General features: G+C 48.1%; 1 non-coding gene across 1 annotated transcript; it reads right to left on the bottom strand.

Moving 5' to 3' along the window:
- Window positions 1-104: 104 nt before the first annotated feature.
- Window positions 105-176, bottom strand: trnaq-uug (transfer RNA glutamine (anticodon UUG)). The gene has a single exon. It is a non-coding gene; the product is annotated as a tRNA-Gln (tRNA).
- Between the last annotated feature and the right edge of the window lie 15,617 nt (window positions 177-15,793).

The raw sequence follows: 15,793 nt of genomic DNA, 5'->3' as shown, positions 1-15,793 counted from the left end.
AGATCTGACTCAAAGGTGCTAAAAGGGCGGCTCTTACAATTGGCCCGTAGGCAGATTTCACTCGCACGTCCCAAATTAAACAAGGGCCGGGACGAAGCAAGTCGAGGTTCTGCCGAGATTCGAACTCGGATCGCTGGATTCAAAGTCCAGAGTGCTAGCCATTACACCACGGAACCAGCAGTGCTGCGGCCTCAGGCAGCCTGAGCTTTCCTGCATTCACACTTGCAGCAATGCTCTCAGAATCTGCTTGATGGCAGCTTCTGTCTTGATGCTGCGTCCTTCGAAGAAAACACTTCCACCACTCAGGTTAGTGTGAATGTAGTGAGCGCACGGCACAGGCACATCGCACTTACAAGGACTGATAAATATTTGCGAAGTGATAATTTGCCCACTTCAGTCCTGACTCTGGAACTTGTGAAACAGTCAGCTTGCTCAAAGCTGATCTTCTGCACTGCCAGGAAGAAGCTTCCTCTGAGATTTGATGTCAATCCTTCACTGTTACAGCATGGAACCCCTGCTTTGTTGTAACTTCCCTTTCACAACTCAAAGAGCTTTTCCTTCCAAATCAAACGTGCAGACAGCAAGCTCTAGTGGAGCTTACAAATTCGCCCTGTGGTCCTCATTTAACGGTACAGTCCATCTTTATCTTACTTCTGCACTTCGGCGGTTTTACAAACATGTCTTATGCTGTCTCTTTAGGCTTGTCGGTTTGTTTGTTCTGGACTTGCAATGGAATGTTGAACTGCTTGGGAACTGCCTCATATTTTGCCTGATTTTATCTAAAGTGTGACCAAGTCCTCATCTGCGTTTGATTTTATCATGCCATTGTCTTTGGTGCAGTCGTGAACCATTAGTCATCTCACAACTTTTAAATAAAACTGATCTTTTCAATCTGCCCAGGTTGTTCAAGAGCTATTTTCCTTCATTGTCATAGTTTTCTGACTTTCTCAAAAGGCTGTTTCACATTTCATTGTGGTTCCTGAAAGCTGCTGAAAGTTTATCTCTTATAACTTTATCTCCCATCTCCTCACCTCTGTGTTGAACTTGGAGTTGTGTCACAGTTCCTGTCGGTTTTGCCTGTGCAATGATTTCAGCTCCATGTGTGCAGTTGTGTCTCTCAGTCAACAGGGAGCAGCGTTGCCCAACTTTGATCACTGCCTCAGAATCAGGATTGAGTCAGAACCAATTGTAGCCGCGTCTCAATCATTCTTCAGGAACACTTTTTGACTTCTCCCCTTCCACTGCCAGTATGGTCATGGCTGGTGTGACACTCCTTATCTGCCCTCTCCTCATCACCTTTGATCCCCCTACCGATCATAAATCTTTCTTAGCCTTAAGTATACACAAGAACTCGACCCCACAACTCTGCATCTACAGTTTTTTTAATTGTCTGTCTACAACTCTCCAAGGCCCCCATTATTTTATAAACCTCTATAAGGTCACCCCTCAGCCTCCAATACTTCAGAGAAAACAGCCCCCGCCTATTCAGCCTCTCCCAACAGCTCAAACCCTCCAAGATCCTTGTCAATGTTTTCTGATTTGCTTTCATTTGTCTCAACATCCTCCCTGTAGCAGGTTGACCAGAATTGCACACAATATTCCAAAAGTAGCCTAACTGATATCCTGTATGGCCGCAACGTGACCTCCCAACTCCTATACTCAATGCACTGATCAGTAAAGGAAAGCATACCAATGCCTTCTTCATGATCCTATTTACTTACCACTTCACTTTCAAGGAGCTATGAGCCCGCACTCCAAGGTCTCTTTGTTCAGCAACGCTCCCCAGAACCCTACCATTAAGTTGAGAGTGTGTTGCTGGAAAAGCACATCAGGTCAGGCAGCATCCAAGGAGCAGGTGACAAAAGCACATTCCTGATGAAGGGCCTTTGCCCGAAACGTTGATTCTCCTGCTCCTCGGATGCTGCCTGACCTGCTGTGCTTTTCCAGCACCACTCTCTCGACTCTAATTTCCAGCATTTGCAGTCCTCACTTTCTCCTTCCCATTAATTGTCAAAGTCCTGCCCCAATTTGCCTTTCCAAATCGCAGCACCTCACATTTCTCTAAATTAAACTCCATCTGCCACTGCCTCAATGTCCTATCAAGTCCAGTTATGACAAATCCAAGTTACAGATTGGACTAGGAAGGGACGCAAGATCTGACCTCCATAACCAGAATGAATATCACACTAAGCAAGAAGCAGGCTTCAGATCACAACTGAATGAGATGGTTTCAGCAATAACTTAATGGCTGAGGACGAACGAGAAATTCAAAAAGAGTCAACAAGTTGAAATGAAAGTTTCTATATACTTCAGCACGGGCCTGTGGAAAGATACAGGATAAATTTCATTGACACAAGTTGACAGTGCAAAGTCGACCCCTCCAGGGAAGACTCAAGGAAGCTTAGATGAGAAATGCACAGAGATTCAAGAGGGTGGAAATAAATAAGTGACATCTCCGGCATGGAGGAAATTCCCCAGAAAGGAAACACAAGAGATTAGAAGTCTTCCAGTTCTGGAGAGAACCTCAGGCCGTCAGGGACAAAGTCCAAGTCAGCCACCTTCTACACAATGGAACACCATTCTTCCAAGTCCAAAGGGAAGATATTGAGGAAGAACAAGGAGCCATCTGAATTTGTAAATATAATGGGAAGAGATAGGGCAGCAGTAAAAGCAATTATGTCAACAACTGTGACATAACAATGGTTACCAGGGAAACAAAATGCTTTTTTGGGGCGGGGAGGGGTTGCGAATGTTGTATATGTCCCTAAGAATTTGAAACAGTTGATAATTGAGTGAGTCATCTCTACTTACTGGGACTAATGTCATGAGGGTTTGACATGACCTTATAGGAGACAAATATAAAGCTAATCCCTCCCAATACCCATCCTTGTCATGTACTTGGTCTTTTAGCCTGGAAATGGTCACAGAGAAGCAATAACCCCTCACTTTGCCCACTCTGTAAGGTATCAGTTCGGAAGCTGACTAACTTCAAACCCATTAGACAACACACAGAGAGCTCACAAATAGCAAAACACAAAACACCTCTCCTGATTCTCTTCCTTAGCGTACTGCTCTGTTAAGAATAATTCCAGTTTCTCCTGTCTCTCCATATTAAAGGAAATCCCTCATCTTGGCCCTCTTTATCATTGAGGCAGAAGTGGGCTGCAGATGCTGGAGATTAGAGTCAAGGTTAGAGTGACAATAGGCAATCGACAAAAGGTGCAGGAGTAGGCCATTCTGCCCTTCGAGCTTGCACCACCATTCAACATGATCATGGCTGATCATCCTTAATCAGTATCCTGTTCTTGCCTTATCTCCATAACCCTTGATTCCACTATCTTTGAGAGCTCTATCCAACTCTTTCTTAAATGAATCCAGAGACTGGGCCTCCACTGCCCTCTGGGGCAGAGCATTCCACACAGCCACCACTCTCTGGGTGAAGAAGTTTCTCCTGAGCTCTGTCCTAAATGGTCTACCCCGTATTTTTAAGCTGTGTCCTCTGGTTCGGCACTCACCCATCAGTGGAAACATGTTTCCTGCTGCCAGAGTGTCCAATCCTTTCATAATCTTATACGTCTCAATCAGATCCCCTCTCAGTCTTCTAAACTCAAGGGTATACAAGCCCAGTCGCTTCAGTCTTTCAGTGTAAGGTAATCCCGCCATTCCAGGAATTGACCTCGTGAACCTACGCTGCACTCCCTCATAGCCAGAATGTCTTTCCTCAAATTTGGAGACCAGAACTGCACGCAGTACTCCAGGTGTGGTCTCACCAGGGCCCTGTACAGCTGCAGAAGCACCTCTTTGCTTCTATACTCAATTCCTCTTGTTATGAAGGCCAGCATGCTATTAGCCTTCTTCACTACCTGCTGTACCTGCATGCTTGCCTTCATTGACTGGTGTACAAGAACACCCAGATCTCTCTGTACTGCCCCTTTACGTAAATTGATTCCATTGAGGTAGTAATCTGCCTTCCTGTTCTTGCTACCAAAGTGGATAACCATACATTTATCCACATTAAACTGCATCTGCCATGCATCTGACCACTCACCTAACTTGTCCAGGTCACCCTGTGATCTCCTAACATCCTCATCACTTTTCACCCTGCCACCCAGCTTTGTATTCATCAGCAAATTTGCTAATGTTATTGCTGATACCATCTTCTATATCATTAACATATATTGTAAAAGCTGTGGTCCCAGCACGGATCCCTGCGGTACCCCACTGGTCACTGCCTGCCATTCCGAAATGGAGCCGTTTATCACTACCCTTTATTTCCTATCAGCCAACCAATTTTCAATCCAATCTAGTACTTTGCCCCCAATACCATGCGCCCTAATTTTACTCACTAACCTCCTGTGTGGGACTTTATCAAAAGCTTTCTGAAAGTCCAGGTACACTACTTCTACTGGATCTCCCTCGTCCATCTTCAGAGTTACATCCTCAAAAAATTCAAGAAGATTAGTCAAGCATGATTCCCCCTTCATAAATCCATGCTGACTCTGTCCTATCCTGTTACTACTATCCAGATGTACCATAATTTCATCCTTTATAATAGACTCCAGCATCTTTCCCACCACTGAGGTCAGACTAACTGGTCTATAATTTCCTGCTTCCTCTCTCCCACCTTTCTTAAAAAGTGGTATAACATTAGCCACCCTCCAATCCTCAGGAACCGACCCCAAATCTATTGAACTCTGGAAAATAATCACCAACGCATCCACGATTTCCCGAGCCACCTCCTTCAGTACCTTGGGTTGCAAACCATCAGGCCCTGGAGACTTATCAACCTTCAGACCTAACATTCTCTCCAACACCAAATCCAGGTAAATATTAATTCCCTTAAATTCAGGTCCTTCAGCCACTGATACCTCAGGGAGATTGCTTGTGTCTTCCCCAGTGAACACAGATCCGAAGTACCCATTTAATTCCTCTGCCATTTCTTTGTTCCCCGTAATATATTCCCCTGTTTCTGTCTTCAAGGGCCCAATTTTAGTCCTAACCATTTTTTTGCCTTGCACATACCTAAAAAAGCTTTTACTATCCTCCTTTATATTATTGGCCAATTTACCTTTGTAACTCATTTTTCCTCTGCGTATTTCCTTCTTAGTAATCCTCTGTTGCTCTTTGAAAGCTTCCCAGTCCTCAGTTTTCTCACTTATCTTAGCTATGTTATACTTTTTCTCTTTTAACTTTATATGTTTTTTAACTTCCCTCGTCAGCCACAGCCGCCCATGCCTCCTCCTGGGATCTTTCTTCCTTTTAGGAATGAACTGATCCTGCAACTTCTGCATTATACACAGAAATATCCGCCATTGTTCCTCCATGGTCATCCCTGCTAAGGTATTGCACCATTGAACTTTGGCCAGCTCCTCCCTCATAGCTCCATAGTTCCCTTTATTCAACAGAAGTACTGTCACTTCCGATTGTACCCTCTCCCTCTCAAATTGCAGATTAAAGCTTAATATACTATGGTCACTACTTCCCAATGGCTCCTTCACTTTGAGGTCTCTGACCAATTCTGGTTCGTTACACAATACCAGATCCAGAATTGCCTTCTCCCTGGTCGGCTACAGCACCAGCTGTTCTAAGAATCCATCTCTGAGGCACTCCACAAAAGTCTCTTTCTTGAGGTCCAATACCATCCTGATTCTCCCAGTCTACCTGCATGTTAAAATCCCCCATAACAACTGTAGTAACATCTTTACAACAGGCCAATTTCAGCTCCTGATTCAACTTACATCCGACATCCAGACTACTGTTTGGGGGCCTGTAGATGACTCCCAAGAGGGTCTTTTTACCCCTGGTATTTCGCAGCTCTATCCACACTGACTCTACATCCCCTGACTCTAGGTCCCCCCACGCAAGGGTCTGAATATCCTCCCTTACCAACAAGGCCACCCCACCCCCTCTGCCTGTCAGTCTGTCCTTACGATAGCACGTGTAGCCTTGAATATTCATTTCCCAGGCCCTGTCCACTTGAAGCCACGTCTCAGTTATCCCCACAATATCGTATCTGCCAATTTCCAAAAGAGCCTCAAGCTCACCCATCTTATGTCTAATGCTTTGTGCATTGATGTATAGTATTTTTAATTTGTTACTGCTCTCACCCTTCCCATCAACCCCTATTTCACTCAACCTTACAGCATGATCCCTTTCCAAGTTTTCTGCCTCATTGGTACAGTTGTCTTTCTTGACTTCTCTTGTTCTAACTTTCCTTTCAATTTCCTTTTTAAACATCCAGTTTGTCCCCTCCCCCCCGCTACTTAGTTTAAATGTAGCGGTGTTGCAGTAGAAAACCTGCTTGCCAGAATGCTGGTCCCCAACCTATTAAGGTGCAAACCGTCTCTCTTGTAGAATTTATGTTTACCACAAACATACCCCAGTGATCCAAGAACTTAAATCCTTGCTTCCTGCACCAGTTCCCCAACCACACGTTCAAGTCCATTATCTCCCTGTTTCTGGCCACAGCAGCACGAGGAACTGGAAGCAAACCGGAGATAACCACCTTGGACGTCCTGCTTTTCAGCCTTCTTCCTAGTTCTCCGAAGTCCCGCTGTAGTATGTTTTTCCTCTTCTTCCCGACATCATTTGTGCCGACATGTACCACCACCTCTGGCTCTTCACCCTCGTCCTTGAGGATTTCCTGCACTCTGTCCGCGATGTCTTTCACCCTGGCACCAGGAAGGCAACACACCATCCTTAAATCCCGTCTGCTGCCACAAAAACCCCGGTCAGTTCCTCTCACGATGGAGTCCCCTATTACCATGGCTCTGTGCGATGCCCAACTCTTCCGCTCTGCCTCTGTGCCAACTTTTGATTGACAGCCAGGCCGCCTTGCGAACTGGCAGTGTTATCAGTCTCTACTGTTTCCAAAAGCTTCAACTTGTTCCTGACAGGTACATCCCCCGGGGTCTCTTGCACCTGTCTCCTCTCTGCCTTCCTCATCGTCTGCTCTCTTCTGCTCTCTTCTGGCATGATTGGTGTAATAACATCACTGAAGGTCTTGTCCAGAAAGATCTCGTTCTCTCGGATGAGCCTAAGACTCTCGAGTTCTTTCATCAGCGCTGCAATATGCTTGGTCAATGTGCACACACTTCCCACACATATACGAGCCAGACACACCAGAGTCGTTGACCTCCCACATCAAGCAAGTATCGCACTGAACCAGCTGGGCAGTCATGTCTTCACCCTCTTCAACTGTGGCGTAATCACTTCACTCAACCTCCTTGTCAAAGACTCCTGAGCTGAAGCCTCACTCTTCAATCCAAACTTCCTTAGACCCTCTTTTTGTGGCAAGTCTGTGGACTCTTAATTTAGGTTAGAGGAGGAGGGAGGGAGGGAGACCCTACTTTGTAGGACCTGGGGTTTAGAACTCACCCACTCTAATAGCAATCACTTACCTTCCCGACCAGTTTTGCGCTCCGCCTGAACTTCCGCCCAGCTCCCGCCGCTCTCTGCTGCGAAAAGCAGCAGTGGGGCTGGAAAAACACAGCAGGTCAGGCAGCATCCAAGGAGCAGGAAAACCGACGTTGCAGGCAAAAGCCCTTCATCAGGAATGAGGTTGGGAGCCTCAGGGGTGGAGAGATAAATGGGAGGGGGGTGGGGCTGGGGAGAAAGTAGCTGAGAGTGTGATAGGTGGATGGAGGTGGGGGGATAGGTCAGAGGGGAGGGTGGACTGGACAAGTGGGAAGGTGGATTGACAGGTAGGATATGTCATGAGGACGGTGCTGAGCTGGAAGGTTGGAACTGGGGAAAGGTGGAGGGAGGGCAAATGAGGAAACTGGTGAAGTCCACATTGATACCCTGTTGTTGAAGTGTCCTGAGGCATTCTTCCTCCAGGTATCAGGTGGTGAGGGAGTGGCGATGGAGGAGGCCCAGCATCAGCATGTCCTTGGCAGAGTGGGAGGGAGTGTTGAAATGTCTTTATCATTGAGTCATCTTTGAGTTGCTGGCTGATGACATCAGATCTCAACAGAGTGCAGGTTCTGGGGTCAGATGGCCACAGTCCATGGTAGAATAAAGTTGGCATCAAAGATCAAAGAAGATCCCATCAATGTTGCACCTGAGTGTGGAAGGCCACTAAAGGTCAGAATCCATTTGGTCTTCAGGAAGCGTGGGGAGATAATTGGAAGAAAGAGGGTTTTCTCTCCTTCCAGCGGGCATCAATGTGTTGTCCAGCACTGTTTATTTACAGCATGGGTAATGGGAGATTGGCAGCGATGATCAGTCACTCATCAATGTGTCCTGCCAGAGCACCTGTCAGAAACATTCTGGCAAACCTCACTCCAACTCAGGTCGAATGTGAGCTGCACTCAGTGACCCAGAGTCACCCAAAAAAAGCTCTTCCACAGAAGGAAGGCGCCTGACAGACTTCCTCATGTGGTACAGGGTGGGATCTTTATTATCTACTGATCCACTGCACTCCTGGCTGGCTTTCTAGATTTTATTCTCCGAAAAGTCGAGGTCATCCAGAAATCCATTGCCCGCGTTCCTACTTTGCATCCAATCCCATTCCCTTATCATCCCTCCCCCTGGACTCACTGACCTACACTGGCTCCCAGCCAAGAGTTGACTTGATGCTAAAATGTTCATCTTTACTTTCAAATCCCCTTTGCGTTCTCTTCCCTCCCCTACCTCTGTGATCTCCTCCAGCTCCATGACCCCTCCATAATCTCTATAGTCCTTGAATTCTGGATCATTGAGCTTGTCCCTCAATTCCCATTGGTCTACCATGAGCAGCCATGCCGTCAACTGCATGGTTCCCAAAATCTGGAATTCTTTCCAGAAACCCCTCTACTTTGTCTCTCTCCCTCTCTCTTGGTTTGTCTGCCTCTCTCTCTCTCTCTCTCTCTCTTCTACTTAGAGGCTCCTTCAACATATCCTGACAACAAGATTTGGTCACTTCACCCTATACCTCCTTCCAACAAAAACAGAAAGCACTGGAGGAACTCAGTAGGTCTGACAGCACCTGTAGAGAGTCAACAGTTCATGTCCACCTTTGGCAGTCTGACAAAGCCAGAAGATGTCAGAGAGAAGTAGGCTGTTCAGCCCATCGAGTCTGCTCTGTGATTCAATGAGGTCTGGACCAATCTCGTCATCCTCAACTCCACTTTCCTGCCTTTTCCCCATAAACCTACCAATGAAATATCTGTCTGTTTCAGAATTGGATATCCTGAAGGACCCAGCCTCGACACCCTCAGTAGTAAGGTATTCCATGGATCCACAACTCTCTGAGGGAAGGAATTCATCTAAATCCCCATCTTAAATGGATAGACATTCAGAGTTCACCCTTCACAGGCAGAACAAGGTGTCCCTAAACCATCAGGGAAACGGAGCGGCAGCACGCAGAATGGGTTCAAGGAACAACTCTTGAATACCCGCACCGAACAATCCCACCGCCAACTGCCCCTCCCACTCCCCTGAGGGCATGCAAGTCCTGGGCCTCCTCCACCTACCCACCAACTGGAGGAAGAACACCTCATTTTCTGCCTTGGGACCCTCCAACTACATGGCATCAATGTCGATTTCGCCAGTTTCCTAATCTCCCCTTCCCCCTACCTCATCCCAGATCCAACCCTCCAACTCAGCACCGCCCTCTTGATCTGTCCTGCCTGTCCATCTTCCTTCCCACCTACCTACTCCACCTTCCCTTCTGCCCTATCACCATCAGCCCCCATCTGCATCTACCTATCGTCTTCCTAGCTACCTCACCCTCACCTCTTCCCTGCCCCCATTTATCTCTCTTTCCCCTCCCCCTCCACATTCCTGATAAAAGGCTTATGCCCGAAATGTTGACCCTCCTGCTCCTCGGACCCACCTGCTGTGCTTTTCCAGTGCCGCATTTTTCGACTCTCAAGAATCTGCAGTCCTCACTTTCTCCTAGTTCCTAAAACCAGTCACCAAGCCTGAGTTTGGTCTCTGCATTATAAATGAGAGTGGATTGTGAGCTGTAAATATAGCAGACGAGATTGAAAGAAGCACTGGTAAAATGATACATCACCTGCTGGGTGGGTGTGGGGTCTTGAACAGGAGGAGAGAGGAGTCAAATGGATGAGTGCTGCAATTTCTGTAAGTGCGATAGTGGAAGAGGGATGCAGTTGGAGGCAGTCAGGAAGTGCGAAGAGTGATGGAGGGGTGGATCAGGGGGTCAAAGAGGGAACGGTGTCTGTGGAATGTTGAGAGTGGAGGGGAGCTTATCTCTGGCAGCCCACCCACATTGGCAACCTGGTACCTGCATGACCTCACCCATGTGGCACCCTATCAGCCTCAGCCACCTGGGCACCCTGCTGACCTCACCTGCCATCCTATGCAGCTCACCCACCTGACACTCCCACATGGACTGTGCCCATGTGGCATCCCACCCATCTCACTCAGCTGGCACGCAACTGTGCTCAAGTTATAGGGAGAGGCTGAATAAGCTGGGGCTATCTTCCCTGGCGTGTCAGACGCTGAGGGGTGACGTTGTAGATGTTTATAAAATCATGAAGGGCATGGATAGAGTGAAAAGACATGGTCTTTTTCCCCAGGGTAGAGCAGTCCAAAATTACAGGGCACAAGTTTAAGGTGAGAGGGGCAAGATTTAAAAGGAACCAAAGGGACAACTTTTTCACACAGAGGGTGGTACGTGCATGGAATGAGCTGCCAGAGGAAGTGGTGGAGGCTGGTACAATTAAAGCATTTAAAAGGCATCTGGATGGGTTTATGAACAGAAAGGATTCAGAGGGATATGGGCCAAGTACTGGTAAATGGAACAGGATTAATTTGGGATATCTGGTCAGCATGGATGAATTCGACTATTTTGTGCTGTACATCTCTATGACTGTATGGTCATTCACTGCGCTGTGTTGTAATCTGATTCCATTCAGTTACAAATGTTTGACTGGTCTCAAGTGAGTTGATTTGCTGCCTCTTTCTCTTTCTCCTCAAAGAGTTTTTTTGAAAAAAATCATTCATGGGACATGGGTGTCGCTGGCTGGGCCAATATTTGTTGCCTGTCCTGTGTAGCCCTTGAGAAGGTGGTGGTGTGCTGCCTTCAGGTAGGCCCACAATGTTTCCTGTTGAACACTGTTCAGTGTAGGTCTGAAAGCATTCCCCACAAGACCAGTCTATTCATATCTTGTTATTGGCGAGTTGTATGCCTGCACTTTCAGTATCTTGTTCGTTTCTGTTCCAACCACCTGGGGTATCGAGGAGAGCGTAAGGTAATGATACCATCTGGGACAAGGAGGCCACATGAATTCTTCAGCAGAGGATCAGCTCAAACCTGACAGAAACAGTGAATAAAAGTACATGTTAGCAGTTCATCACATTACGCCTGAGTATTATGTAAGTCTCTTATGAGACTATCAGGCTCAACCTAATGTTAAGTGCACATTACTACTCAGCCAGATGTTGTTATGTACAAACATGTGTCAGTGTAGGCTGCTCGCTCCTTCAAACCTGTTCTGCTGTGCAATCATGGCTGATTTGATGTTAATGTCAACGTTACATTCCTGCCTATCCCCAGTAATCCCTTGGGCGTCACGAACCTGTCCAATTCTACCTTTAAAACATTGAAGGATTTTGCATCCACTGCTTTTTCTGAGAGGAAATTATTTTCAAACTGTGACCTGAGTTTCAGATTTCCCACAAGACAAAACATTCTTTCGACATCCACCTGGGAAAGTTCCCTCAGGATCAATTGTATGTGTCAATTCAGTCGCCTCTGATTCTTCTGAACTCCAGGATGCAGATCCAGCCAGTCAAGCCTTTCTAAGGCAATCTGATCATTCCAGGGATGAATCTAGCAAACCTTCTCTGAACAGTTTCCAACATATGCGCATCCTTCTGTAGTTACACAGTACACAATACTCCAGATGTGGTCTCATCTATGCCCTATACAGCTGAAGTCTAACCTCCCTACTCTTTCATTCAATTCCCCTCTCAATATAATATCACGTGTTACTAGCGTCCCTGATAACTTGGCCTACCTGCAAACGCACCCTCTGGAATTCATTTAGAAGTCACACGACACCGGGTAATAGTCCAACAGATTTACTTGAAATCACAGGCTTTCTGAGCGCTGCTCCTTCGCCAGGTGAACCTGTTGGACTATAACCTGGTGTCATGTGACATTTGACGTTGTCCACCCCGATCCAACACTGGAACCTCTACATCATCTGTAATTCATCCTCTCGGAGACTCACATCCCCCTGCGTCTCAGAGCCCTGCAACCTCCCACCATTTTGTTAATGTGCCTTTTTAAAATTCTTTCTGACATAGTTGACCCTACATGTCAATACTGAGAACAATCACAGAAGAACTCTGCACACTCTAGAGCACGTGCGTTGGATTCAAAAGAAATACACACACACAATTCCAGTCCATCCCGGGTAAAGTCCACTGTATCCTGATGCGCAGAGCTTATTTTGTGATGCCAAATCAAACTTTTCAGATCCTAACTACCTTACACAACAGTTTCCATCTAATCAAGGCTAAGTGATAAACTGATTATTTTAATGTAACTGACTCCAGAGGATTCTGCTTTTCGAAAAGGTTCTTACGAGAGTTTAAGCAGCCTTTTAAAATAATCTACCGCTGTACCTTAACCTTTTCTTTTGTTTAATCCCTTCTTGAGTTTGAAGTCAATACGCACTCCACTCAAGAGTTATAATTCCCTGGTTGTCAACTGTATGTAGCTTTTCTAGTACTCGATGTCCCTTATGTCAGAGAAATTGGAGTCATGGAGTCACAGAGATGTACAGCATGAAAACAGACCCTTCGGTCCAACTCGTCCATGCCGACCAGATACCCTAACTTAATATAGTCCCATTTGTCAGCACTTAGCCCATATCCCTCCAAACCCTTCCGATTCATATACACATCCAGATGCCTTTTAAGTATTGCAATTGTACCAGCCTCCACCACATCCTCTGGCAGCTCATTCCATACCCTCGGTGTGAAAAAGTTGTCCCTTAGGCCCCTTATAAATCTGTCCCCTCTGACCCTAAACCTACGCCTTTTAGTTCTGGACTCCCTCACCCCAGGGAAAAGACCTTGCCTGTTTATTCTATCCATGCCCCTCATGATTTTGTAAACCTCTATAAGGTCACCCCTCAGCCTCCGATGCTCCAGGCAAAACAGCCCCAGCCTGTTCAGCCTCTCCCTATAGCTCAAACCCTCCAACCCTGGCAACATCCTTGTAAATCTTTTCTGAATCCTTTCAAGTTTTACAACATCTTTCCGATAGGAGGGAGGGAGGGTGGGGAGTAAGATTCATGGAAACAAGATTTAATTAACTGCAGACAGAAACGTTACAGAGAGGGTAGCTGTCAGACTCCTGACTGCAATTGGCTCTTTTGGCTTGGGAGGACTGGGAATGACGTGGGTGAGATTAGCAAAGGTCATGTGTAATCCTCTTTCTGTCTTTATGAAAATGACAGAGATATTAACTCAATGAACCCAGATAGAATTACAGGGCAGCAAACTATCCAGTCATTAGAGCCCTTAGCTTTAACCCTTTCAACATGTGGGACATGTCCTTCCCCTCCACACTTTCAAAGTCAATTGCGACTCAGTGGGTGACATTGTAGTTTCTTCAGAAAGAAGCTCATGAATTCAATCCCCATTCCAGACCTGGAGTAGGGCAGAAATCCAGGCTGAGACCCTAATGCAGAGTGGGGGAGAGAGCAGTGCAGTGCCAGACAATCAGTGCTGAGGGAGTGCTGCACTGTCAGACGGTCAGTGCTGACGGAGTGCCGCACTGTCAGAGGGTCAGTGCTGACGGAGTGTCTCGCACAGTCGGAAGGTCATTTATTTAATTCCCAAATTCAGTAACAGTGACTGAGGCAGAGACACAGAGGTCAGTGCTGAAGGAGTGTCACTCTGTCAGAGAGTCAGTGCTGAGGGAGTGCTGCACTGTTGGAGAGTCAGTGCTGAGGGAGTGCTGCACTGTTAGAAGGTCAGTGCTGAGAGAGTGCCGCACTGTCGGAGGGTCAGTGCTGAAGAAGTGTCACTCTGTCAGAGAGTCAGTGCTGGGGGAGTGCTGCACTGTTGGAGAGTCAGTGCTGAGCCTGTGCTGCACTGTTGGAGGGTCAGTGCTGAGAGAGTGCTGCACTGTCGGAGGGTCAGTGCTGAAGGAGTGTCACTCTGTCAGAGAGTCAGTGCTGAGGGAGTGCTGCACTGTCAGAGAGTCAGTGCTGAGGGAGTGCCGCACTGTCGGAGGGTCCGTGCTGAAGGAGTGTCACTCTGTCAGAGAGTCAGTGCTGAGGGAGTGCCACACTGTCAGAGGGTCAGTATTGAGGGAGTGCTGCACTGCCAGAGGGTCAGTGCTGAGAGAGTTTTGCACTGTCCCAGGGTCAGTGCTGAGGGGGAGCCGCAGTGTCAGAGTTGCAATACTGAGGGAGTGACGGACTGTCAGAGGGTCAAAACTAAGGGAGTGATGCATTGTCAGAGAGTCAGTACTGAGGGTGCACTGCACTGTCAGAGGGTCAGTACTGAGGGAATGCCGCAGTGTTGGAGAGTCAGTGCTGAGTGAGCGCTGCACTGTTGGAGGGTCAGTGCTGAGGGATGCTGCACTGTCGGAGGGTCAGTGCTGAGGGGGCACTGCACTGTCAGAGGGTCAGTACTGAGGGATGCTGCACTGTCGGAGGGTCAGTACTGAGGGATGCTGCACTGTCGGAGGGTCAGTGCTGAGGGAGTGCTGCACTGTCAGAGAGTCAGTGCTGATGGATGCTGCACTGTCGGAGGGTCAGTGCTGAGGGAACACCGCACTGTCAGAGGGTCAGTACTGAGGGAGTACTGCACTGTCGGAGGGTCAGTACTGAGGGGGCACTGCACTGCCAGAGGGTCAGTACTGAGGGAGTGCTGCACTGTTGGAGGGTCAGTGCAGTGCTCCCTCAGCACTGTCGGAGGCTCAGTGCTGAGGGAGCACTGCACTGTCGAAGGGTCAGTGCTGAGGGAGTGCTGCACTGTCAGAGGGTCAGTGCTGAGGGAACACTGCACTGTCAGAGAGTCAGTGCTGAGGGAGTGCTGCACTGTCAGAGGGTCAATGCTGAGATAGTGTCACTCTGTCAGAGGGTCAGTTCTGAGGGAGTGCTGCACTGTCAGAGGGTCAGTTCTGAGGGGGCACTGCACTGTCAGAGGGTCAGTGCTGAGGGAGTGGCTCACTGTCGGAGGGTCAGTGCTGAAGGAGCGTTGAACTGTCCGAGGGTCAGTGCTGAGGGATGCTGCACTGTCCGAGGGTCAATGCTGAGGGAGCACTGCACTGTCAGAGGGTCAGTACTGAGGGAGTGCTGCACTGTCGGAGGGTCAGTACTGAGGGGGCACTGCCCTGTCAGAGGGTCAGTACTGAGGGAGTACTGCACTGTCGGAGGGTCAGTGCAGTGCTCCCTCAGCACTGTCGGAGGGTCAGTGCTGAGGGAGCACTGCACTGTCAGAGAGTCAGTGCTGAGGGAGTACTGCACTGTCAGACGGTTAGTGCTGAGGGAATGCTGCACTGTCGGAGGGTCAATGTTGAGGGAGTGCCGCACTGTCGGAGGGTCAGTGCTGAGGGAGTGCCGCACTGTCGGAGGGTCAGTGCTGAGGGAGTGCCGCACTGTCGGAGGGTCAGTGCTGAGGGAGTGCTGCATTGTCAGAGGCTCTGTGCTGAGGGAGTGCCACACTGTCAGAGGGTCAGTGCTGAGGGAGTGCCGCACTGTCGGAGGGTCAGTACTGAGGGAGTGCTGCACTGTCGGAGGGTCAGTGCTGAGGGAGTGTTGCACTGTCCCAGGGTCAGTTCTGAGAGGGTGCCGCACTGTCAGAGATGCAATACTGA

The sequence above is a fragment of the Chiloscyllium plagiosum genome, unplaced genomic scaffold (assembly GCF_037043375.1).
Source record: "Chiloscyllium plagiosum isolate Xiang-an unplaced genomic scaffold, Cpla_swu_hap1 HiC_scaffold_44, whole genome shotgun sequence".
NCBI classification, from domain to species: domain Eukaryota; kingdom Metazoa; phylum Chordata; class Chondrichthyes; order Orectolobiformes; family Hemiscylliidae; genus Chiloscyllium; species Chiloscyllium plagiosum.
This window is presented reverse-complemented; position numbering and strand designations above follow the sequence as displayed.